Source organism: Rhineura floridana, chromosome 8 (genome assembly GCF_030035675.1).
Source record: "Rhineura floridana isolate rRhiFlo1 chromosome 8, rRhiFlo1.hap2, whole genome shotgun sequence".
In the NCBI taxonomy this organism is placed as follows: domain Eukaryota; kingdom Metazoa; phylum Chordata; class Lepidosauria; order Squamata; family Rhineuridae; genus Rhineura; species Rhineura floridana.
This window is the reverse complement of record NC_084487.1, coordinates 17,047,038-17,074,169: the sequence shown is the minus strand read 5'-3', so window position 1 is coordinate 17,074,169 and position 27,132 is coordinate 17,047,038. Positions and strand designations below refer to the sequence as shown.

The window sequence follows — 27,132 nt, the reverse complement described above, 5'->3', positions numbered from 1 at the left end:
AGTTTCTATATATGTGATAAAACAAGACTTACCATAAAGATAAGATCCATTTTTTTCTTTATCTAAGTTTTCAAAGTTCATGACTTTCTTTTTGTCATGACTTTCTTTTTGTCTTTCCCATCTGTTCGGTGCTTTATGGCCTTCAGAACATTAATAACACATTAAATTGTGTTTTTAAAATGTTACAGTGCAATTCTAGCCATATCTACTTAGGAATGAGACCTTGGGATCCTAGTGTGTAACTTGAGGATGTCAACCCAGAGTGTGGCAGCTGTGAAAAAGGCAAATTCCATGCTGGGAATCATTAGGAAAGGAACTGAAAATAAAATTCCCAATATCATAATGCCATTATATAAATCTGATGTGTGATCACACTTGGGAGTACTATGTACAGTTCTGATTGTTGTTGTGGTTATGTGCCTTCAAGTCGATTACGACTTATGGCGACCCTATGAATCAGCGACTTCCAAGAGCATCTGTCCTGAACCACCCTGTTCGGATCTTGTAAGTTCAGGTCTGTGGCTTCCTTTATGGAATCAATCCATCTCATGTTTGGTCTTCCTCTTTTTCTACTCCCTGCTGTTTTTCCCAGCATTATTGTCTTTTCTAGTGAATCATGTCTTCTCATGATGTGTCCAAAGTATGATAACCTCAGTTTCATCATTTTAGCTTCTAGTGACAGTTCAGGTTTAATTTGTTCTAACACCCAATTATTTGTCTTTTTCGCAGTCTGTGGAATGCGCAAAGCTCTCCTCCAACACAACATTTCAAATGTACAGTTCTGATTGCCTCACCTCAAAAATGATATTGTAGAGCTAGAAAAGGTTCAGAATGGGCAATGGAAGTGGAAATGATGAAGGGAATGAAGCAAGAATGGGCTCCTGCTGAGAGGAAGGATGGGATAGAAATTGAATAATAAATACATACATAAATAAATAAATTACCCTATGAGGATAGGTTACAGCATTTAGGGCTTTCCAGTTTACAGAAAAGGCAAGTAAGAGGGGATATGACAACACCTGGAGATCCAAGGTTTCTCCATTCTTGATCTATAGCTAGCTAGCGATGAGTGGGAGGTGCAGATAAGCCTTAAGAGAACAGCAACTGAATTGCAATGTTGTTACTGTGAAGTACAACAGATTGCACTCCGTGAACAACAACTGGGCTCCTACTGGGAGGAAGGGCGGGATATAAATCTAATAAATAAATAATAAATAAATAAACAACTGGTATGCTGATGATCAGGAGTGTTATCATTTTCAGTTGGGCTTCAACTTTTGGGTGAATTTAAGGAATGCAATTTGATCTTGTAAATATTCTGGCTCTTGGAGTGGAGAATGGGAAGTTACAAAAGAGGCAATGTCAGGAAAGGCTAATTTATGTACTCGTAGACCCAACCTGCATGTGACAGTGACAGAGACAGATCCATGCCTTGAAATGTAGCTGTGGCCCAATTGCCTCATCTATGGTGAGGGATGTGATTTAAAGATAAAGTCATTCATTACTGAATGTATCTATAGGTTGTTCTATAACCAAGTTCTTGGGGCAGCTCATATCAAGGCTATGTTGTGCTATATTGCATGTTGAACCCTCTTTGCCCACAGCTTGATACCCACTGTCTCCCAGGGTCCTCTCTTCTTCTGAGCTCTGGTTCCAGAAGTGAGCCATAAGAACATAAGAAGAGCCTGCTGGATCAGGCCAGTGGCCCATCTAGTCCAGCATCCTGTTCTCACAGTGGCCAACCAGGTAGGAGCCAAGGTAGGAGAAAAGCACCTGTAGGGAGAAGGGTTCGGCACCCATTGCCCGTCCATCTTTATTAATAGCAGCATAGGAAGCTTCCCTACATTGAGTTAAACCAGGGATAGGGGACCTTTTTTGGCTCCACCCTGCAGCCCAACTTTGACATATGGGTCGGGCAGCCCACCTTTCAACCATGTGGCATCATTATAATGTCACATGGTTGACAGGTGGCTTGTCCTGCCCACCTGTCAAAATCCCCAAAAAGTTTGGGAACCGTGGCACAAGGGGCTTTGCCAGGCCTTGCAATCCTCCCTGGATGTCAGAAGCGGAACAGAGAAGCATGGGGGATGCTTACAAAGCAGCTTCAAAGAGCATTGCTGGGAGGGAGAGGCGGGTTCCATTGAATAGAAGCTGCTTCCTTCTCCATGAGCAAGGCGCACTTCTCTCGCCCATCAGCCAATGGGTAGTTGGGAGTGTGCCTTGCTCCAGCACAGGAACAATTGGCAGCCCCCTTTAAGCTCTTCATTGTTCCTTGGAACCCCCAACCTTACCATAGGGTGGGTGAGTGCGACTTCCCCAAAACAGCCTGCCGCACCAAATGGGAAGACCTGGTGGGCCAAAATTTGGCCCCCAGGCTGGAGGTTCCCCCCACCCTTTAGTTAAACCATAAGGCTATTTACTCCAGTATTTGTTTGCTGTAGTCTTCAGGGTCTCACACAAAGAGGATCTTTCCCATCACCTGCTATCTGTTTTAACTGGAGGTGCCAGCCACTGAAACTGGTACCCTCTGCATTATTATTATTATTATTATTATTTATTAAATTTATATACCGCCCGACTAGCGATAGCTACCACTGAGCCTCCATTCCTCTTCCCACCCCTGAGCTTTAGATATGGGTCTGTTGTCATCAAATAGAGATAGGCCTACGGGCCACACTGTGCTCCAGACAGTGGTTTGGGGGCAGAAGTGTATTTTGCCACACACAAAAAGATACTCCCTCTCAAGGGGTCAGGCTGTATAATCAAGGTGGTGCCATGTAGGGGGTAAAAGTTGCACAGTTATGGCACGTGCATTCTTAGGAGTAGCCTTTCATCCAACCATGCACACTGACATCTATCTATCTATCTATCTATCTATCTATCTATCTATCTATCTATCTATCTATCTATCTATCTATCTATCTATCTATCTATCTATCTATCTATCTATCTATCTATCTATCTATCTATTAAATTTATATACCGCCCGACTAGCAATAGCTCTCTGGGCGGTGAACATAAAATAGCATAAAAATACAATGAATAACAAAATAATACTAAAATACAATCAACAATCCAATACAATAAACATTTTTAAAAGTAAATCAGTGTAACTTAAAATGCTTCAGAGAATAGGAAGGTTTTGACCTGGCACCGGAAGGAGAGCAGAGTCGGCGCCAGGCGTACTTCCTTGGGGAGACTGTTCCATAGTTCGGGGGCCACCACTGAGAAGGCCCTAGATCTTGTCATCACCCTCTGGGCCTCCCTGTGAGTTGGAACCCGGAGGAGGGCCTTCGTAGCAGAACGTAGTGCACGGGCCAGTTCATATCGGAAGAGGCGTTCCGCAAGGTATCGTGGTCCCGCACTGTATAAGGCTTTATAGGTTAATACCAACACTTTGAATCTAGCCCGGAAACATATTGGCAACCAGTGCAAGCTGGCCAGAACAGGTGTTATATGCTCGGACCGCTTGGTCCTTGTCAGCAATCTGGCCGCCGCATTTTGCACTAGTTGTAGCTTCCGAACTGTCTTCAAAGGTAGCCCTACGTAAAGCGCATTACAGTAATCCAAACGTGAGGTTACCAGAGCATGTACCACTGATGTAAGGTCCTCTTTACTCAAATAGGGACGTAGCTGGGCTACCAACCGAAGTTGGTAAAACGCATTCCTAACCACCGAGGCTACTTGAGCCTCAAGTGAGAGGGAAGAGTCTAAAAAGACTCCCAGACTACGAACCCGGTCCTTTAGGGGGAGTGTAACCCCGTCCAGGACAGGGTATATATCCACCATCCGATCAGAGAACCCGTCCACCAACAGCATCTCAGTCTTGTCTGGATTGAGCTTCAGTTTGTTAACTCTCATCCAGTCCATTGTCGCGGCCAGGCAACGGTTCAGCAAATCGACAGCCTCACCTGAAGAAGATGAAAAGGAGAAGTAGAGCTGCGTGTCATCAGCGTACTGATGACAACGCACTCCAAAACTCCTGATGACCTCTCCCAACGGCTTCATGTAGATATTAAAAAGCAGGGGGGACAAAACTGACCCCTGCAGGACCCCATATTGGAGAGCCCGCGGTGTCGAGCAATGTTCCCCAAGCACTACCTTCTGGAGACGACCCGCCAAGTAGGAGTGGAACCACTGCCAAGCAGTACCTCCAACTCCCAACTCCGCGAGCCTCTCCAGAAGGATACCATGGTCGATGGTATCAAAAGCCGCTGAGAGATCAAGGAGAATCAACAGAGTTACACTCCCTCTGTCTCTTTCCCGACACAGGTCATCGTACAGGGCGACCAAGGCTGTCTCAGTGCCAAAACCGGGCCTAAAACCCGATTGAAATGGATCTAGATAATCAGTTTCATCCAATAGCGCCTGGAGCTAGCCAGCAACCACCCGTTCCAAGACCTTGCCCAGGAATGGAACATTCGCCACTGGCCTGTAGCTGTTAAAATTGTCTGGGTCCAAGGAAGGCTTTTTCAGGAGTGGTCTCACCACTGCCTCTTTCAGACAGCCCGGGACCACTCCCTCTCGTAAAGAGGCATTTATCACTTCCTTGGCCCAGCTACCTGTTCCATTCCTACTAGTTTTTATCAGCCAGGAGGGGCAAGGATCCAGTACCGAAGTGGTTGCACGTACCTGTCCAAGCACCTTTTCCATGTCCTCGAGTTGAACCAACTGAAGCTCATCCAACAAAACAGGACAAGACTGTGCTCCGGATATCTCACTAGGATCTACTGCTATAACTTGAGAGTCTAGGTATTGACAAAAAAAAGTGGAGCAACCAGTTGCAAAGCATTTTAACATTGAGGGTCACAGCCTGTTGGACTTTTCCATTACAACAATAGAGATGCCAGCAGATCCAGCAGCATTGACTAAAAGGGAGATCTATCTATCTATCTATCTATCTATCTATCTATCTATCTATCTGTCTGTCTGTCTGTCTGTCTGTCTGTCTGTCTGTCTGTCTGTCTGAACGTAATTGTGATTAACAAAACAGAGGTTTTTATTGTATTAACAAAACGTTTCAGATTCCGCCTTTATCAGCTGCTAACATACAAATGCTGTTACCAAGGTGGCAGTTATAGAGCTTTGAGGAGGGAATGCTCAGAGGGGCTTCATTTGCAGAAGCTAAGTGACGCTGGTACTGTCCTCCAGGTTGAGGCCATGTGGTGCCAATGTGTCCAGAGAGTATATCCAAAAGTTCTCCCTTTTGCTCAATGCTGCTGGATCTGCTGGCATCTCTATTGTTGTAATGGAAAAGTCCAACAGGCTGTGACCCTCAATGTTAAAATGCTTTGCAACTGGTTGCTCCACTTTTTTTTGTTAAGATTGCTGACTTGTGGTTCCTGAAGTGAGTGCATAGGTCAGTTGTGGTTTTTCCTATGTATTGGATATGACATCCTGGTCTTTTGCATTCGATGATGTAAATTATATTGCAGGACCTGCAGATGATGTTCTGTTTGATGTAATAGGTCCTGCCTGTCCTACTGCTTGTAAAAGTAGCTGTCTCCCTCTTTGCCCACTGCTTGATACCCACAGTCTGTCTCCTAGGGTCCTCTCTTCTTCTGAGCTCTGGTACCAGAAGTGAGCCAAGGTAGGAGAAAAGCACCTGTAGGGAGGATGGTTCAGCACCCATTGCCCATCCATCTTTATTAATAGCAGCATAGGAAGCTGCCCTACATTGAGTTAAACCAGGGATGGGGGACCTTTTTTGGCTCCACCCTGCAGCCCAACTTTGACATATGGGTGGGACAGTCCACCTTTCATATATATATATATATAATGGAATCTCTCTCTTGCAACTGGAAAGTTCAGCTGTGCTTCTAGGGATGGAGAGGTAAGTCTGCTTCTGGTCTGCTTCACATGTGTTCATTCCTGTCTCCATTCCTTCCTCTTTCTGTATCAATCTGCCCATTAAATGACAATAATGCACACACGACAATTCACTTTGTGCTTTTGAATGCATCTTTTCATAATACCCACAAGGCCACATATGAAGGTGATGGTGAGAATGAGAAAAGAACCTCTTATGGCTTTCCGCTTTTGTAGCCAGTGAGGGCTAAGTCAGAGTTATGACTGAGATATGTTCAGTCCCCAGAGCCCTCTTTGGGCACAAAAGAGAGTGCCATATAGGAAGCTCCCTGCTGCCCATCTAGATTAGCCCATCTAGCTTAGAACTGACCACTCAGACTGGCAGTGGCTCTCTCAAGTAGGAAACATTCCCAGCCCTGCCTGGTGATGCTGACCATTAATCCTGGGACCTTCTGCATCCAAGGGAGATTCTCTACCACCGAGCTACAGTCCTTCCCCAAAGAGGATTCTGTGACATTCATCCCTGTGACTGGCAGGTAGTGTGTAGCCTCTGGATAGGTACAGATAGAAGGAACCTGCTATTGCTTAGTCAAGCAAGGATTATGTTATCTCTGGTGCATGTCAGTTTCTAGCTACGGATAAAGTTCAAGCAACTCTGGCTCCAGCTCAAGTCCCCTGCTCCAGCAATTGACTTCAATGATCCTGGATTAGGGCACCTCTGTCCCAGGTTAAAGTATGACTTCCTCTTTACAACCAGTCTGGCCCTGAGAGAACCAGCCACTCTAATGTACAGCTCTCCTGGGCTGCTGTGTTGCTTCAACATGGCACAGACCTTCAACAGCAATTAGGCAGATTATAGTGATAGGATGTTCTGAATCATCATATCAGTATCCAACGTGCGGATTCCCAATGTGTGATCATGCTCTGGTTGGTAAAATTTACCATGTGGGCCCTTTTGATGTTGCATTCTGAATTTGCTGTGTTTTCAAACAGCTGATGACAGCTCGAAGAGGCAAACACATAGCATCATTTTAATATTATGCTAACTGCATGGGGGGGATGAAGGAGACAGTAGTTGGTATACTAAGCTCTCCCAATAACACCACTCAACAGGATTTCCCCCTTTACTTGCTCACTTGCACACATACATGCATGTACAAGCCATCTGTTGTTAGCTAGCTAGCAAAGGCAGAGAAGGAGACACCTGCGTGGCAAATACCAGCTGTGTGTTCTAATCCCTCACTAGACCAAAACACGTCAGTGGATTGGCGAACGGAAGAATCTAGTTAAACCTACAAAGCACAGGTTTTTTGTTCCATGCATATCTGTTCTCTTTCTGTCCATTGTTCTGCCACCTCTCTTGAGGCATGTTGCCTAATTTCTCTTTGAACATTGCATTCTTGCCTGCACACACACATTTCTAATGCGGCTTTGCTAACTGCATCCACATGCATGGGAGCCTCAATGAGATCAGCACGCTTTGAACTGATGCTTTAGCCCCTGAGAACTCTAGCTTAAGAGCTGATCTATGCACTACTTACATCACCGGAATTAGAATTTCAGTATTGAGCTTCTTGACCCATTAGTAGTATCATCAAGCAGAATTTGCCAGCATATGCAAGTTTCCCAATTCACAGTGGGGCAGTCACTGAGAATGATTATGAGGGGAGAAACACACTACAGGATGGGCCTGGTGAATGCTACTTCGTGATAAATCTGGGAAGTGGGGAATTCATCATGGGGATGCCAAACCAGGTGGCTGAAAGTGAACTGTAGGCCAAGTCTACAATGTGATGGTGTCCAAACCGGTGCATATCTGAATATGTACTGGCTTGAACCTAAGGGTTGTATTCAGCTAAGATATGACATGAGTATGACTAGTGTTGAATGCCACCCTAAGGGGCCATAGCTCAATGACAGAGCATCTGCTTTGCATGCAGAAGGCCCCAGGTTCAATCCTCTACATCTCCAGGAAGGGTTGGGAGAGATCCCCTGCCTAAAATCCTGTAGAGCCACTGCCAGTCAGTGTAGACAGTACTAACCTAGATCGACCAATGGTCTGGATCAGTATAAGGCAGCTTCCCATATTCCTATATATGTCGTGGTTTGATAACGTTTCTAGGGATGTAGTCATCTGAGGTCTCGGGGGGGAGTCTTAGACACTTTACTTTTTGGGAGCAAAGTCTCAGCAGGGTCCCTATGTCTCCAGCTTCCTACAAGCCAATCAGCATGAAAGAGGAGTGTATTAGGCACTGAGAAGAGTCTTCTAACATGCCTCCTTGTCCTTTCCTGCTGATTGGAGCCAATCAGAGTGAAAGGAAGTGAGTCAGAAGAGTCTTCTCAGTAGCTAACACGTTCTCCTTTCATGCTTATTGGCTCCTAGGGATGTCTGTTGTTGTGGGAGAAGGCATTCACAAGGATCTTATTCTCAACCCAGCAGCATAAAAATAAAAAAAAATGGGGAGAGGGCGTGGCTGTGACTAACATGAAGAGACCCTGCACTTCTGAATTTGCCACTACACTACTGAACATTTCCCAACCATGTGCCACCTATCAAAAGTGAAAGCACTGCTACAGCTAAGACACATGGGCAAAGAACCCCAGATGAGTGCTCTGTAGGGCTGTCCTTGGACTATGACCACAGATTCCCATTGGCAATCCAGTCATGCAGGGCCAGAGAAGAATAAGAGGAGGGGTTTAGACACTAGCTACTGACTCATGCTAGTGCCTGAACGTTTCTGTGAAGATTGGCCTCTGTGGTGTGCACATCTTTATGTCACTCGCCCCTGTCCCCACCATATGCCTCCTTGATGGAGTCAGTGAGTGTGTGTGTGTGTGTGTCAATTCAGACAGAGTAGGCTACAACTCACAGGGAGCCTTGAAGCTCCTGCACATTCACAGTTGCACTGCATTATGGGAATTGCTGCCAGCACTGATATGCTAGCCACAGCTTTCATAGAGTTAGCAGTGTCTTCCTTGCCCCAGAAGTCACCAATGAGTAAATGATAAGAGATGGGTGGCACAAATGATTGCCACACACCAGAGCTTGGAAAAGTTACTTTTTTGAACTATAACTCCCATCAGCCCCAGCTGGCATGGCCACTGGATTGAGCTGATGGGAGTTGTAGTTCAAAAAAGTAACTTTTCCAAGCTCTGCCACACACATCCCTTGCTGCACATGGACCAGCTTCCTCCACTGAAATTACTGGAGGGTCCTTTTCATGTAGCGGAGTTCTGTGTATGCACAGATGGGATCTCTGGACTGGTCTGAATGTTTTAGCTGCTTTGAGTTTCTCCTTATATAAAAATATATATTAAAAATTCCAATTATTTGGGAAAATGAACCAAAGTTGCCCAGAGATTATGCTTTTGCTCTTTTATATTGAATGGCACCTATCTATGCAGTCTGTTGTGGGTCATTGCATACATACAGATGCACCCAAAAAGTCCTCGCATTTTGCCACCTCAGGTGTACTTCTGCCTTTAAGAACGCTCTTTCTGTGGAGAAAGTGATTTGTACTCTCTAAATGTTTCACAACATGCCCTTGGGTAGGTGAGTCAATAAAATGCCCTGCGCGAAGCTTGCACACAGGTCTCTCGCATTCAACTTTTATGCACCCAGAATGAAAATGATTAAGTTTTTTAAAGTTTGGAGGGCTTGACTCTAAGCGCAGTTGACAGCGACATAACACTCTTCTTGATGATAAAGCTGTCATTGTGGATCGGATGGGATACAGGAAATAAAGCAAAGCAACATTTTTCGATGAGGGAACTTGGGCCACAAAACCTGTGCTAATAATGAGTGTTTTGCAGTTAAAGCCCCAGTGTACCATACTGAGAAAATTTTGGGATCCATGCCCTTTAGTATGGCTGGAATTACAGTTATGTCAGCTGTAGTTTGGACACGTAACATCAGTTCTGACCAGAAGATCTGTGCCATTTTTTTCCCTGTAAGTAATGACAGAGAATATAGAAGCAGTGAAACTCAAATGACTTGTGGTAAAGAGAGTTTAAAAAAGAATTAATTTCTTGCTTGTATTCTTTAGCTTGGCTCAATCCAGCTGCCTTAAGTGCTTTTACCAGAAGTAATAGTTCCACTCTATTTGGTTTTAGCCAAGCCTCATCTCCAGTACTATGGCCAGTTCTGGGCACCACCAATTCAGAAGATGTTGACAAACTGGAATGTGGGTGACAAAGATGGGGATGAGTTCTGTAAGGTTAAAAGAGTAGGGTATAGGGTTGCTAGGTTCAGGGCCTGAGACCGATCCTGTATCTTTAGGAGAAGAGAAAGTCAGCCATGCGCAGGTGTTCTTGCAACACAGTAATGGGAAAAACCACAAGGTGGAATTCTCCCTTCCCCCTGCACAACTTTTAAAGATACAGAAGACCTCTGGGAGGCTGGGCCTGGCAACCAAGAGGTCTTCTGTATCTTTAAAAGTTGTTGAGGGGGAAGGAAGAATTCCACTTTGTGGTTTTACCCATTAGAGTGTTGCAAGAACACCTGCACTTGGCTGACTTCTCTTCTCCTAAAGATACAGGATCAGTGTCAGGCCCTGAGCCTGGCAACCCTAGTAGGGCATGTTTAGCCTAGAAAAGAGTCACTAAAGTAGGGATGGAAAGTTCTGTCAATTTTGCTTCTCTCAGTTTCTCATTTTTCTAGGCTTAAATTCTGTTCTCCATATTTTTGTAGCAATTTGTCATTTTTTAAAAATACTGCATGAAAATTCTTCAGCTTTTTAATGTGAATTTCTCCTGATAAACACATTTTCGCATGCAATTTTAACTAAGGTACACATTTTTGCAAGCAATTTCTCTTAATATAATGCATTGTTGTACAGTGGTGGCTGGTGCCCATTGGAACTGGTGGAATGGAAAGTAATGATGCCAAAAACTGGTGAATCTAGAGCCAATGACTGGCAGGGCCAAGCCAGAGCCAAGGACGAGCAAAGCCAACTAATTCTAGTTTTGTCCCTTCTCCTCCCTCCTGTGTTCCTTCTGGGCAAAACTGTAACTAAGGAAGAGGAAGCTGACAGCCCAGGACTACCTTTGAATTGGTTGTAAGAATGCAGACAGGTGAGGGCTGGTTGAGGGCAGATTGAGCAGTGCCCCATTTGCTCTAATAGACCAGCCTCCACTGTTGTTTATTTATTTATTGCACTTGTATACCGCCCCATAGCCGAAGCTCTCTGGGCGGTTTACAGCAATCAAAAACATTAAAACAAATACACAATTTAAAAACATATTTTAAAAACAATTTAAAACACAATTTTAATATTCAAAACAATATAAAAACAATTTAAAAACACATGCTAATATGCCTGGGAGAAGAGGAAAGTCTTGACCTGGCGCCGAAAAGATAACAGTGTTGGCGCCAGGCGCACCTCGTCAGCAACATCATTCCATAATTTGGGGGCCACCACTGAGATGGTTGTTGCATGTTATTTGTACTAATATATTCATTTTAATGCAGATTTCCTTCCTAATATATGCACTTTTGTAAACGTTTCTTGGTGGGAGAACTGCATCACAAAATTCGCAAAATAAGTGTAAATTTTGAAGGACGACCGTGTTTCAGTTTTCCTGTCATTTTGGAAAGTGGAAATTTGATAAATTTGCCTTCCAGTGTGAACTGAATCATATTTATTCCCCCTCCCTATATTTAAGAGGTGCTGCAATAGCCATTTTCAAACATTTAAAGCAGGGATGGGGAACCTTTATCAGCTGAAAGGCCACATTCCTACCTGGCCAACCTTCCAGGGGCTATATGCGTATAGTGAATGGGGACAGAGTAACTAATGTAAATGTTATGTTTGAGCAGTACGCTAGTTTCTTTACACTCACACGTCCCTCTCAATCCTCCATCTAGGCAAGCAAGAAGCACCTCTTTACCCTGGCCTTTGGTACCTGAGACATATATTTTTAGGATCCACCCTATTTTGTGATTTTGAGTTGTTTTTTATTGTTTTTAATGCTGTATTTTAAGGTTTCTGTGAGCTGCCCTGGGACCTTTGGGTGAAAGGCGGGTAATTGATGATGATGATGATGATGATTTCAAGGACTTATGCCACCCAGGCAAAAGCACTCAAGGAGGATGCAATGCAAAGCTTGTAAGGGGTGTGTGTCATGTGACTGCAAGACCGAGGAAAAGCCATAATGGCTAGATAGAGCTGTCTGGAGGGCTACATTTGACCCCTGGGCCTGAGTTTCAACCTCTGATTTATAGGGCTGTTGCATAGATCAAGGGGTGGTCAGAAGGTCGATCAGGATCTGGAGGTGATTTGCAGTAGATCAGCAAGGTTTTCTGACTCTAACAATAACAACTAAACAAGAATAAAAAAACTAAAAAAGGGGGGGAAGCCTGAATAATGTAATGTGTATTTAGTTTGGCCCCCAGGTCAGCAGCAAATGGAGGACATACGAGAAGCCCTTGCTGGTCACCATGCAATGCTGGTTAGCTGCACTGAACTGAGTGTGTGCTGCAGGGTATGGAATGCGAGAGAGTGACTATGTGTGATCTTATTAAAACTGTTTGAAGACTTCTCATAGAGTCCTTAAGAAAACCTTAATGGTCACTAATAAATGTGTTATGGCCAAACACTGGAAATTTGCTAGTGATCCTTCACTTACAAAGGAAACATGCAGGGCTTTGCAAATTGCAGTTATGGATAGTCATATAACTACTTCAGCTTTGAGACTCAATTGGCTGTGATGTTGGATTAATTCATCATTGATTACCTTTCATTGATTATCAGATGATGATGATGATGATGTATCCAACAAAATAGTTGCGCTCACAGAATGCCTTCCACTCACTCAACTGAACTTTTCCTCCTCCCACACATACCCCTGCATCATCACCACCACCCAGATCTGCCCTGAGGGAATGGGGGAAATCCAGAGCAGATTTGTGGGGAGGGGGTTGCAGGGCATGCAGGATGGAAGAGAAAGATGAGAAATCCCATTGTGTGGGTGGAAGTTGTCCTGTGAGTACGACGACTTTATAGGATAGAACTCAGTAGTGTTATCTACTACTGTGGGGTGTAAGTGGAGCAGCCTGTGTCTTTCCATTCAATATGAATGAGCAGGCCTCTGTTTTCAACTTAATATCATTTCATGTATTCATTGCATTCCATGGCAAACTTTTTTCTGAATCCAGGTTCACAGAATCACACTGTAGTTCATTAATGCCAATGTTATGAACAGATCTGTTCACGTGGTAAACAGGATCAAGGCAGCAACCATCAGACAGAAGAGACCCACGACATCACAGGGCAAACCCCAGAATAGCATAGGAGAATAGCTGTTACTTCAGAGAAGGATATCTCACACAGCCAATGATTAAACTCCCAAAGACTGTTCCAATGCCAGCACCAGAACCTGCCATTCCTACTGTGGCAGCACCAGCACCAAAAAATTTGGTGGCTGTGTCAATGTCCCTGCCGATAGCACTAGTCCAAAACTCCCTTAGTGCTAGTTGACTGCCAGCATTCTGAGTCCCAGTAAGGAAAGCTGTGTTGTCCTCTCCAGTCCTGTCTTCTGGTCTAAGCAACACCATTGCAGAAATTGGTCTGTATTATATAGCCACGAGAGTGGCTGTATACTATAGCCAGAGTGGATTTTTCACATTCTGCAATGTTAAATTGAAAATATCCTCTGTGCTTCCCATAAGCTCATTTCAAAACAAAACCTTACAAAACTTATAGTCCTGAACTCAGAAATGCTTGCTTAACAACCCTCTCAATTTTCATGATGATACACAAAACAGTCAGAGAGAATAGGGAGTTCAAAGTCTAAAGAGAGAGGGGAAAAACCCAGACCCCTTTTGGATTTCTTTCTCTGAGAGTTCTCATAATCTGTTGAAATTCATTAAAAAATCAGCTGTGTTCACAGAGGACCTGTAATCCTCTTACTGACCTTGCCCCATACTCTGACCTTCATCTTCTGGGGTTTAAAAGTTAAAAAAAATGCCTGGCTGATTCTTAATTGATTTAATAAATTTTGCATTGAACTGTATGGTAATGTTGGACATACTCAGTAAGAATCAACTGTCAGTGTTCTAAAAGCCAGACTCACAGCTGCTGGGCTTGCATAATCGTGGGCCACACCCACACCAGACTTTGATTTTACATGAGACAGTCATGACTTCCGTCAGAGAATCCTGGGAAGTGTAGTTTGTGAAGGGTGCTGAAAGAAGACTGCTATTCCACTGACAGAGCTCCAGTGGCCAGAGTGGTTTAACAGTCAGCTGCTCTGATTGAAGCTCTGTGAGGGAAACAGGGCGTCTCCTAGCAACCCGCAGCATATTTCATTAACTGCACTTCCCTGGATTCTTTGGGAGAAGTCATGACTGTCTAAAGTGAAATAAAGGTCTGGTGTGGATGTGGCCAGGGACAGCTTTGGTTTAAATTTGGGTAGAAGGCTACATGTACCTGCTATAGAATAAAAAGGTGGGGAAAACCCTGAAAAGCAATGATACTGTTCACAATGCTTTCCTTTTGGAAAGGAAAGGGGCTTCCCCTCTCCCCAGTGCCAACCCACCCAATCTCCTGTCCTCCCCCTCCTTCTCCCCTCCCTGCCCCTCCCCCAGGTCAGTGTTGGACTACGACCTGGGAGAGCAGGGTTGGTATCCCCACACAGCCATGAAGCTCACTGGGTGACCTTGGGCCAGTCACTGCATCTCAGCCTCAGAGGAAGGCAATGGTAAAACCACCTCTGAAAACCCTATTCATAGGGTTGCCATAAGATGGGATTGACTTGAAGGCAGTCCATTTCCATTTTCAAACATGATTGCACAGAAATTAATCCCATTGAACTCAAAAAGTATGCAACTGATCAAACCCACCCTCCCTTCTCCTCCCTCCTATCCCTTCCCTCTTGCCCCTTCCCTCGCCATCCCTCTCCAATCCTCTCCCCTCTCTCTCCAATCCCCCTCCCCATGGTCAGTTTTACCTACCTTAAGTATGATTTCACAGGAGTAAATACCATTGAACTCAATAAGCATGCAAATGATCAAACCTGCCCTCCCCTCCCCCTTCCTTTGCCCCTTCCAATCCACCTCTTCCCCTCCCCCCTCCTCCTCCCCCATGGTCAGTTTTACCTATCCTAAGCATGACTGCATGGGAGTAAATCCCACTGAACTCAATAAACATGCAAATGATCAAACCTGGCCTCCTCCCCTCCCCCTCCTTCCTGCTCCCCTCCTCCTCCTCCCCTCTGCCCTCCCTCCCCTCCCTCCTCCTCCTCCCCTCCCCATCCCCTGTGGTCAATTTCACCTATCCTCAGCATGATTGCAGGGAAGTAAATCCCGCTGAACTCAATAAGCATCCAAATGATCAATCCATTCTCGGCAAGCTTGCACATAATCCCAGTTCTTACCTCCCGGATTAAAAAGCAGAGAAATTCACTAACAGGCCAAAAACCTTTGCGGTTTAAGAATGTACCTGTAGTCCACAGATATTTCTATCAAACTTTAAAAAGCAGGGAAATTGGGCAGCTCTACTGAATGCACCAGGGGAGCAGGAGACCTGACCTTCTCTCTGAGATATTGTACTGCCCTACAAATTTGTCAAAATGCAAACACAATTTGGGTTGGGCTTTCACAGTCCAATCCAGTTGCTGTGTAGCTTGGAAGAATTTGGTAACATGTACAATATCTCAGAGAGGAGGTCAGGTCTCCTGCTCCCCTGGTGCATTCACTATAGCTGCCCAATTTCCCTGCTTTTTAAAGCTTGATAGAAATATCTGTGGACTACAGGTACATTCTTAAACCGCAAGGTTTTTTGCTTATTAGTGAATAGAATTCTCGATCAAATACGCATTAGAGTGGAGGAGCCGACAGAGAGCATGACATGGTTTTTATTGTTGCTGCTATGGATGATGAATAGTCAAGCCAGCAGAGCAATGGGGCTGCTGCAGGTCCTGGGGTTGGGCCTTCCGGCTTGCTCTTACCAGGCAGCAGCAGCTCCTCTGCCTGAGTAGGTGCGGCTATAGTGGTCAAAGAGACTGCAAGCTCCATGTGTTCATTAGATTTTGGATTGGATCAGTTGTGAATTCTGTTTCATTGTATGTATTTCCAACTTTTAATAACACATTAAAAAAGGGACAACAAAAAACATAAGCCTTATGCTGTGTGAGAACGTTGGCCTGCTTTACTCCAGTAGTGCATGTTCTGACCATCAGTTATACAGAAATATTTAGACAGAGTGTGCTTACTCTCAGGTCCACTCAGACATCTGGTTTGCCACCATGAGAACAAGACTAGATGGGCCATTGGCCTGATCCAGCAGGCTCTTCTTATGTTCTGAAATAGATATCTCATCAGTGGGGGAGGATGTGAGCAGGTGATCTGTGTGCCTGCCGAGTCCACTCTCCAGGTGCTAACTATAGACAGACAGCTTCAAGACCCCTGCTTTATCTTTAAATAGGACTTGGACCAAGCAGTCCTTCAAACAGTAGTGTAGTCGCGTGCAGGGTCCCTTCATGATAGTCTCAGCCAAGACCCCTCCTATACTTACATTTTGGTTTTGCTGCTGGGTTAAGAATGTGATTCTTGTTAATGCCTTCTCCCACAACAACAGACATCTCTATGAGCCAATCACCATGAAATGTGAGAGTGTTTGCTACTGAGAAGAGTCCTCTCATTGACTGATTCACCTCCTTTCACTCTGATTGGCTCCAATCAGCAGGAAAGGACAAGGAAGCAGAACAGAAGACTCTTCTCAGTGGCCAACATACTCCCCTTTCATGGTGATTGTCTAATAGGATGCTGGAGACATAGGGACCCTGCTAGGACCCTGATCCCAAAAATGTAAGCGGTCTAAGAAACCCCCCAAGACCCTGCATGGCTACACCCTTGCCTTCAAATAGTGGGTGCCTTTAAACAGACAACTCTCCTCTGTAAAGTAGGACACGGATTCAACCTGTTAATGATGAATAAGGTTCCTTCCCCTTGATGAATCTGCCCCACTCTTAATGCTTGGTTGCATTACAGACAGATTGCAATTTCCTTCCAAAAACTTCAGTTTTAGTCCAAACTGGTGAACCTCCCTCAAAACACCCCTCTCCACTGCCTTGAATGGTGCCATTCCAGTATCCCAGGGAGATAGTCCGCTCACAGTCTTCCAGCAAGATTTTCTTGTATCTGTTGTTACTCACCCGTTGCCCTATAGAAGTTTGGAGGAAGGACAGTGGAACAGGGTTCAAGGGGTCACAGGGAGGTTGGGGAGGCACTGAGACCTAGGAACAGAGAGGAAACATGGGTCAGTTTGATTTTTTTATCCCCCATTCTTATTCTGTTTTTGAGATTCCTTTACAATGTATCTGATTTTTATGTTTTATTTTTGTATGGAGGTTTTTTTTTTGGTATTGATTTGTATTGTTTGTATAGGGTTTTTTATTATTTTGAACAGTTTTGAAACTTGATTTTGTACATTATTTGAAATTATGCCCTATTGTGTTTTATTTTTATCCATTTCTTGGAGAATCTCTGAATATAAAGCAATTAAGACATTTTCTAAATAAATAAATAACATTTGAAGGCGAACCTACATAATTCACACTTTCTGAATCAATACACAAACAAATACACAGCCATCCCTCAAAATTCACACTTCTTTGAATTTTGCAATGCAGTTTTCCAGCTAAGGAACGTATGCAAAAATGCATATACTAAAGTGTGCATATAAATACATAATATACACAATACATAAATACAAAAATAGCATGTGAAATGCATTACATTAGGGAAAATTGTTTTGCAAAAATGTGTATGTTATGTCAAATTGCATACACACATGTGTCTGTTAGGAGAAATTTGTACCAAGATTCTGATGAATTCTCGTAAGGACTTAAAACAAACAAACCTTAAACTGATGCAGAAATATGGAGAACTGAATTTAAGAATGGATAAATGAGAAACTGAGAGGAACTGTAATTAACAGATTTGCCCATCCTATTCAGACTTCATCATTCTCCCAATGAAAATGGAAGGATGACTGTGTCTGAATTTGGAATTGGACTTTGGAAATGGGTTCAGATATGATTGAGCTATTTTGCAATTTGAAAGAGGGGGAGAGAGTTTGGTTTGCCAAGCTGGCTTTGATATTGAGTCAAGGTACACAAGATTTTTTTTTTTAAATGAGCATTAGAAGCTGCAGGTCTAAACTCTTTTCCCCCAGAGTAGTCCCTTACTTACATCTAAGAAATGGTCAGATGACAGCTCTCCTTTTTCTAATACACTAGTTACTTTCTCCCCTGTACTTTTAGCATTACACACACACACAGAGGGAGAGAGAGAGAGAGATTAAATTTTGCCTCTAACCAACTACTCAGTTAATGGGCACTGAGTATATTTTTCATATTCAGTTTGTATTTATTGTGACATCTCTCCCCCCCCCCACACACACACACATTGCAAGGCTACATCTACAATGGCTTGGGAGTTTTCACAGGAAAGCACACTGAAATACTGCGGGTCACAACTGTGGACATACTGTGGGTTGCATGCACGTGTTTTGTCCTTTAGGGATATATATTACTTTGTGGTCCAATTGTTCTAGACATTTCGTCCATCAAACTAGGAGCCCTGTACACAGAGCAATGGAATAACAGCCTGTCCCCTTGGATCTCAAACAAACAAACCCAAATGGCTTTTGATCCTTCATATCTCAAATGCTTTTGAAGGCTTTAGCTTCTTTTTTTATTGACTAAACTCAGTGGATTTGTGTAAACTCTTGACCAAAAATGAATACAAGTATATCTCTCCATCTCACTGTACCTTTATAAAAACACCTCTGGCTGTAGGTGTGAGTATTAAGATGATGTTTTCTTCTGTTTGTCCAAGTATGCACGCTCCCGGGGTAGATTGGTGAGTTAACAAGGAACAACTGTTGGAGTCTATGAATTGAACGAAAAGGCAAACGAAAAGGGAAGCATTTGAGCCAGAGCTTTTTGAAAAGAGCCCAGAGCTTGTAGCAAATGACGGCCACAGAGAGAGCATCAGGCTTTGTACAGTGTTTCCTTTAGGGAACAATCCAATTGATTGACAGCACTTTCTCCCTCACCCTGTGGAGAAGGGTTCCCCCCCCCAAATAAAGGAGCAATGAGGATATCTTAAGGCTCTGCTTTTACAGATGCCAGCCTTAGCAAGAACACTGCAAGGATCTCAACCTTGAGGGCACAATCCAAAATTTTGAGTGGAAATTACACCTTGGAGTCTGATAGCACAGAATGGAAGGCTAGGAGCAGGGCTGGCACCAAAAGGCGGCCAGGTCAAGCCCTGTCTGAGGGCCCCTGTGGCCCAGAGGGGCCCCTGAAGGGCCCCTTCTTAGGGTGTGGGAGTAGTACTCCCCTTCCGTGATCCTTGGCAGGGTTGACTCCAGACCCTGCCGCAGATTGCAGAGAGGGATCTCCCAGCCCCCTCTAAAGACTGTGCGGGCCTGTGGCGCCTGCCTGCTCCGCCTATCTCTCCTCCCTTTCTGTGAATGCCCTGCGCACTGTGCATGCAGCTGTCGTCATCCAAGATGGTGGCAGAGGCTTCTGTAAAGGGCTGATGCCCCTACCGCCATCTTGGTTGATGGCAGGCATGTGCGCACATGCAGCGTAGGGCAGCACCAGGGCATTCACAGAAAGAGAGAAGAGGTAGGAGGTGAGGTCAGGCACTACATGCCTGCACGGTCGGGGGGCACCACAGGCCTGGGGCAGGCTGGCGCCCAAGGGTCCAGACATGCCTGGTGCTGGCCCTGGCTAGCAGATTCCAGTTTCTCTTTCCAGCCAAAAGTTCTAGCCAGGAATTTAGAGTGGGCTGTCAATTTGAGAGGGAGGACTGAATGAAGGAATAAGTTACCCATTACCTTTGTACTGAGGGCAGGGAGAAAGAGTCACCAGTGGCCCCCGATATTCTTGAAAACCACAAAGGTAGTTGACCCACTTATAGAAGATCTGAAAAATAATAATACTTGCAGCTAGTAAGGCACTGATGAACTAGCTCCAAGCAGGAAATATGTAGTATCCTCCTCCACTCAGCATCAGTCCCCACCATCGCCAGTTGGGAAGGTTTCTTTGCCTGAAACCCTCGGGAGCTGCTGCCAGTCAGTGTAGACTCAGCTAGATGGACCAATGGGTCTCTCTCAGTGTAAAGCAGTGTCCAATGTTGATGGGGACACCAAGGATGGGTTGAAAAAACATGCCTCTAACCATAGGGAGTAACTTACAATAAGGATCGACACTCAGTCCTTTCATTAATTATTTCAGCTGTGCATAAAGGTAGTCTCCACCTAGGGAGTTCAAGAGAGGGGTAACTACATCTTATTATTCATCTTTGATCTCACTTTTTATGTGGTGTGATGCCACAACAGCAAGGCCAGGCTGTGAGAGGTGCCCTTTTGTATCTGCGTATCGGCAACTTCCACCTTGAATTCACAAATTAGAAAGCAGGGCAACACCTAGTCATTTTTCAAGAAACGTCTTCAGGAACGCACGTCAGGAAAGGTCATGTGAGAACCACCCTCAAATTCCTTGAGTGGCTGGGGTAAATATTTCAGCCTGCAGACGTAAAAGGGCCTTAGCCTGCCTCAGCAGATGTCAGGTTTCATACCGGAGTCTCTGTTGATTAAAACACAGTTTTCCTTTCTTAATTTCTTCCTTTCTCTTTCTGTCTTTGTCACGGGACTGGCTCTGTGGAATTCTTGGTCCACAGAAGCTCAGGTGTGTATGTCTCTGGGGCCCTTTCAGAGACCGTCAAAAAAACTTTTTCTTCAGAAAAGCGTTTGATTGTTTCAGTAACAGTGGACTTCTATCATTGCTTAACCTGATTTTACATAAATGTTTTAATGTCTTGAACTGCTTTGGCTTCACTTAAAGAAAAGCGGGAAATAATTAAAACATGTCTCTTCCTTTTCCTTCCAGTGTAACCGGGAGCTACGTTTAAGGGGGAGGGGGAATGAAAGACCTGCTCAAGAGTGTCTGTGTGTGTTAATCATTTTTATGTCTCTTAAAAAAAAAAAAACTCACAAGGCCTAGAGAAAAATGTGCTCCTGAGAGTAAACCCATGTTTAACGATAGTTTGCTAAGGGTGCTGAGAGTTGTTAGGAGACCACTATGACCCCCACAGAGTTCCAGTTCCCAGAGTTCCCTGGGAAGATAGATTGTTAAACTATTCTGGGAATTATAGTTCTGTGAGGGGGAATAGGGTCTCCTAACTACTCTCAGCACCCTTCACAAACTACACTTCCCAGGAATCTTTGGGGAAAACCATGACTGTTTAAAGTGGTGTCATGGTGTTTTAACTGTATAGTGCAGATACAGCTTAATACATGAATCAGTATGCTATCATCCTTTTGATTTCACACTTCTCTGAACGTTGTGCTGTTATAGTACTCCGCACAAAAAACATACCAAAATGTGTTTAAAAATGCATGTTTAGAAATGTGTGTGTTGAGATGAAATGCATATCTTGTGCTAAAACACATACATAAGTATTTTTGTACGGATTTTTTAAAAAAAATAAAACAGAGTATTGCAGTTACAGGACAGGTTGGCCTTATAAATGAACACATGCAAAATGTTCTTGGACTAGAAATAGATGGATCCGTACACGGAATAAGGGGCTCAAGTTGCAGGAAGCCAGATTTCAATTGAACATCAGGAAAAACGTCCTAGCTGTTGGTGTGGTATGACAAGGGAACCAATGACCTAGGGAGGTGGTGGGCTCTCCAACACTGGAGGCCTTCAAGATGCAGCTGGACAGCCACCTGTCAGGTATGCTTTAAATTGGATTCCTGCATTGAACAGGGGTTTGGACTGGATGGCCTTATAAGCCCCTTCCAACTCTACTCTTCTATGATTCTCTCTCTCTCTCTCTCTCTCTCTGTCTCTAATGTGTGTGTGTTAATTTAGCAAAGCCGAAGTAGTTGCTGGGGGTGACAAAATACGTTCTGGCTACTGAGGGTAGAGGAATGTGGAGGGGGAGAAGTATTGAGTCTGACCCTCAGAGGTACCTAGGAGAAATACTTGGTGTGTTGACATACTGAGATGAAGCTGTCAATGTGGCAGTTTGGAACCCCTTCTCATCTGACAATATTTACCTTCCTGGCAGTTTTGTTTGAGAAAAAGAAAGAACACTGTATCCAGGGAGTGAATCTACTACTCTTAGCAGAGGCCCGGTGCACTTAAAACAAATGGGTTATTTCCAAGACGGATATAGAAATGGCTGAGGCTGTCATAAAAGAAAACAAATTCTTTGCTGCTTCCAGATCATTTCCTCTTGGGAGTTTGAGCTCTGGCCGTGTGGCAAATCACATCCACTTGCTATGTCTGAAAACAGTTGACACTTTTATTCTATCTTGAATGCATTCACAAATTGTGGATGCTGTTCAATCCATGCTTTTTCATCATTAGTGAAGTACTCCTGATACCCGTGGGTATATCGAAATGGGACGGTAATCTGCATCTAGAAAAGTCTGATGATTTTAAAATGAAGGGCATTTGGAGATTGCTCTGATCTTTTTGCTCTGATCTTCTCTGAATAAGTCTTCCTTCCTTGCTCTCCAAATTCCTAGCCTATCTTGCTGGGTATCATTGAGGCCCAAAGAGCCCCTGCCAAGCACTTCTTAGAATGGGTATGGGAATCTTGGACTCTTAAAGAGGTCACGTTACAGTCATGACCAAATCCAAAATGATGACCCCCTGCAATGTTTTTGGATCTGGCCTGCTTAACACCTACCCATTTACAGAGCAATCCAAAGTATAGAAAGTCAGCATAAAGTAAGCCGGAGTAAGTTCCCCTTTCAGAAGCAGGGCTACTGCTGGCTGAGCCAAACCCTGAGCCTGGCAGAGGAAAAACAAGCCTTTAAAATAGAGTTCAACCCACACCTCCTTTTTTGCCGGTGTCATTTCTGCTAGATTACCAAGATGAAAGGGATTTGGAGTAGATTTCCCCTGCCCCATTCTGCCCCTGCCAGTTCCCCAGAACGCTACTTTTTCAGGATTTAACCCAGTCTCGGTTCAACCGACTGAGTTGGCTGAGCCAGAATGGAAGACTGAGCAGGATGGGGGACTTCAGCCGGCTGATCCCTGGCTGAGATCAGCCAGAGATGTACCTACTGCAAACCCCCCTTTACAGGTGTTGCCCTCTCTGTTAATGTGTGGCAAAAGAAAAGCTAATCAAACTGGATTAGTAATTGGTATGAAATTAGTGTGCCTCTTAGCATATGCCACAAAATTCTCTACAATATGTAGGGGTCTGTTGCAGGGATGGGGGAGAAATTCAGTTTAGTTCACATTTTTATATGAACCTACTTTATTCATACTTCCCAAAACAGTGCATGAACGGAAATGCAGCTCTGCTTCAAAGGTCACATTTCTTCAAAATTTGCAATCCAGTTCTCTAACCAAAAAAAGTGTACAAAAGTGCATATATTAGTAAAAACTACATACAGAATGTTTTATAGTAGGCAAAATTGCATACCAAAATGTGTATTTTAAGAAAACCATGCACTAAAATTGTGACAAATTTTCATGATTTTTTTTTTTTAACAGCAAACTGAGTTTGAAATGTGGTTTGGAACATTTGTAAAAACAACAGACAGCAGTCCAGGAGTAAAACTACAAAAACTTGTTTTTATTTTAAGAAGAAAGAAAGAGCACTCACACTCATCAGCAGGATCTCACAACAGCTTCAAGGGTCCTTCCTGGGATTTGAGGGTTCTTCTACCACCCAGTTTGGGGGGCTTCATCTTCTACTCCCCTGAGCTGCACAGGGCTTCTTTGCAGCCCAAGGTAGCATCCACAACTTTGGACTTCAAAGCTGTATTGAGCCATTACATTCTGGGGTCTGTACTTCTGACCAGAATTCAGCTAAATCAGACACTTCTATCCTAGGACAGTTGTGGAATGGAGTGTTTCATTCTGCTCATCCTTATTTGTGTGATTAATCTCTGTGGCAGCCCCTAAGTTGTGGAACTCCCTCCGCACCGAGGTGTGTCTGGCAACCTCACTGTATAGCTTTAGGCGTATGCTGAAGATGCATCTCTTTACCCTGGCCTTTGACCAAAGCTTGGAAAAGTTACTTTTTTGAACTACAACTCCCATCAGCCCAATCCAGTGGCCATGCTGGCTGGGGCTGATGGGAGTTGTAGTTTAAAAAAGTAAATTTTCCAAGCTCTGCCTTTGACACCTGAGATGTATGGTTTTTGCGACCCACCCTATTTTGTGATTCTGGCTGGTTTAAATTGTTTTTAACACTATATTTTAAAGTTGTTGTGACCCACCCTGGGACCTCTGTGGGTGAAGAGCGGGCAATAAGTACTAATGCTTCTTCTTCTTCTAAATACTAATGGTTATTGTTGTTGTTGTTGTTATTGATGGTATATTGTGGTATGGCTGCCAGAATTTTCAGATCACAATTCAGAAGTCATTTAACAGCCATGATATTCAACCTGACAACCACACTTTTTTTAAAAAATCAGCAGCAAATATAATTGTGATTAAATCTTCCCAAAACATACAGTGAAAAAAAATGGTAGTGCCAAGCATTACAAGTATGCAGAGAAAGTATAGCAGATACTCATACAACATCCATGTGCTAGTCTACTCAGAAGTAAGTCCCATTGATTTCTATGAGGGCTACTTCAAAGTAAGTGGGTATAGAATTGCAGCCTCAGCATCCCAATGAGACAGTTTACTAGCCTTATTAAAATATATTTTGACTCGGAAATTGTATTGCCCAATGTAGCCTTTGCCTAGGCGGAAATCTCCAAATTCCAGTTCACGCAAAATTAAGTGGCCTGTTTAGATTTCTCTCAGTTTCTCATTTTTCCAACCTTTAATTCAGTTCTCTACATTTACACATCAGTTTGTGTGTTGTTGTTTTTTAAAAATAAGAAATTCCTCATGATGCATCATTTTAGTGCAAATTTCTCCTGACATAGACATGACTGTATGCAATTTTGCCAAATATGCACATTTTTCCAAAACAAATTCCTTTAATGCAATGAATGTTTGTGTTATTTTCACTAATATTTTCACTGTAGCCCAGTCTGTGCATTTTTGTACACATTACTTTGCTTCGAGAACTTGCAAAATTCAGAGAAGTGCAAATTTTGAAGGATGGCTGTGTTTTTGTTCGCATATTGTTTCAGAAAATGCAAAATAGGTGGGTTCACCTTTAAATACGAACTGAATCAATCCCCCGCCCCAGTACATAGAAATGCTAGGGGTTGAACCTCAGAGATTTTGCATGCAAAGCATTGCTCTACCCTCTCTCCATGACGGGGGGAAATGGATGTACATACATATCTAGCAGTTATGGAGATTGTGATGAGCATGTGTAAGCAAGACACCCTTAAAAGGCATGTCCTTAACATGCCTCTAGAAATCAGCTGCTCACCAGAAAGGAGACTGTCCATTGCCTCTCTGCTTGGACTGTTGAACTGGCTTTTGCATAGGTGGGGGCGGGGAGGTAGAAAAGACAGCAGATCATTGGAGATCTCCTTTACCTTCCCTTGTGCTTTCACCCTTTTCTTCTCGACAAAGAGCTTGTAAGAATACGTCGGGAGCTGCACTTACACGCTGAGTAAATCAATGCCCCAAGCCTCTGCTGTTTACAAGTACATGTAATAATCCATTTTTAACAAGAATTCTGAGATGGGCAACCTGCAACAAGAGCGTCTTTTATGCTGTTGCAAGAATTTGTGGCATTGTAAACTCGCCTGGCCTGCATTTAAATGGTCATCTAGAGTTACAGAGTGAACTGTGTGCCTTGCTTTGCCTTTTGCATGTAGAGAAAATCCACCTTGAAGTGTTATGTGTCTCAAGCATGGGGAACATGCCCTACACTTGTAGGGAAGACTAGTGTTCACAACACTTATGCACAATAAGTACAATTTCATCTCTTCTCTCCTGCCTCCATCCCTTCCATTCAGTTTCATACTAATTTGTTTTCACCTTTCATAGTGTCTCAATAAGTAAATGTGTTGAGACACTGTTGAAGTACTGAAAAGGCATAGTGGTATATATTGAACAAATTTAGTAGCTCCTTGCCTTAGATTGGGAACTTTTTACCTTCTCAGATCTAGGTGACTGATCAACATCAGCCTGCAACTGCAAGGGACTGGGGAGTCTTGAATTAGGAACACCCCTTGACACCCAGGCAGCTTATGAGCAGAGAAAACTGCTTGCCTGATCTCTGTGGCACAGCAGAGCCACCATCGCATCAGGCCAGATGGGGTACTGCGGCTTTCATCCTGGCATAGACCAGGTGACTGGTGGCATTCAGTGGGTCGGCAAGGATGGGCTTAACTCACCTCCTGTCCCTGACATAACTGCTGCTTGCCAGGAGGGAGAAGGGTGAGGTGGCAGCCAGGTTGGCATGCTGCTAACATATTGTTGGGAACACCAGATTGTTTTGGGGTAGGAAGGAATAGCTGTCTAATACTTACTCAAAAAGTGTCCTTGGACTCACTTCCCAGGAGGATCCCTCCACCTGTGCAGCCTCTGAGATGGGCTCCCTTCTTGGATGAAACTTTTTCAGTTTTAAATCCAGTCAGAAGGGTTTTTTTTGACTGGGGATAATTTCTTCTGGATAAGGAAGAAACGTGAGATTTCCCACACAGCTTTGTTGTGATTGTTGGAGACTGGAATTCGTCAGAATTGTCTGTGAAAGAAGGTCTTCCAGCAGCTCGGACGGAGCGAGGATTTCTAGCTAGCTCAGCTGAATAAGTGACCCGTTTTTTTTTCTTTAAAGAAAAATGGACTAACAGGCAAGCATTCTCCTGTCTACGCTTATTACTTTCTTATCTATACAGCTAAAGAGATTTGTCAAAGAACCAGCAATTAAGAAAACCTGGGTGAGTCAAAACTTTCCTTCTCTTTTACTCACGGAACTAAGGGGGAAGAAAATAAAAATAGCCTATCTTTTTTTTATTGCAAAAAGCTGACATGGAAAATAGCATTATAAAGATTACAACGGATGAGGGGTTTCTGATTGGAAGAGAAAAGAAAAATCTTTTTGATTTATAAGACTTTTGTGTAATATATGTCTGGGACTATTTTTTCTGATCTACTTTTTTTTTGACGAATCTGCTCATTCTTTCTGCTACTAGTTATTTGGACGCTGTGAACTAAAGCTGTTTTTGCACTTCTGGGCATATAAGAGAGAAGGGCTGTCTAGAGTGTGACGCCAGTTGGTTTGAAAGATTAACTCCTTTGTAACTGGATAAAGAAATAAACTGCTCTTTGCTTGGGACATTGAAAATTGAAGGAGTTTTGTTCCTTTGGCTTTAAGAATGACAATTAAGAAGATCATGGATGTACAAGAAGGGACTTTAT

The 27,132-nt window shown here is 43.7% G+C and overlaps 1 protein-coding gene and 1 pseudogene across 6 annotated transcripts in view; one reads left to right on the top strand and one right to left on the bottom strand.

Annotated features, from left to right (window-relative positions):
- Positions 1-27,132, top strand: part of SOX5 (SRY-box transcription factor 5) — a 1,141,232-nt gene that overhangs the window by 529,755 nt on the left and 584,345 nt on the right. The window lies entirely within an intron of this gene.
- LOC133390918 (ATP synthase F(0) complex subunit C3, mitochondrial-like) lies at positions 13,018-26,124 on the bottom strand (annotated as a pseudogene).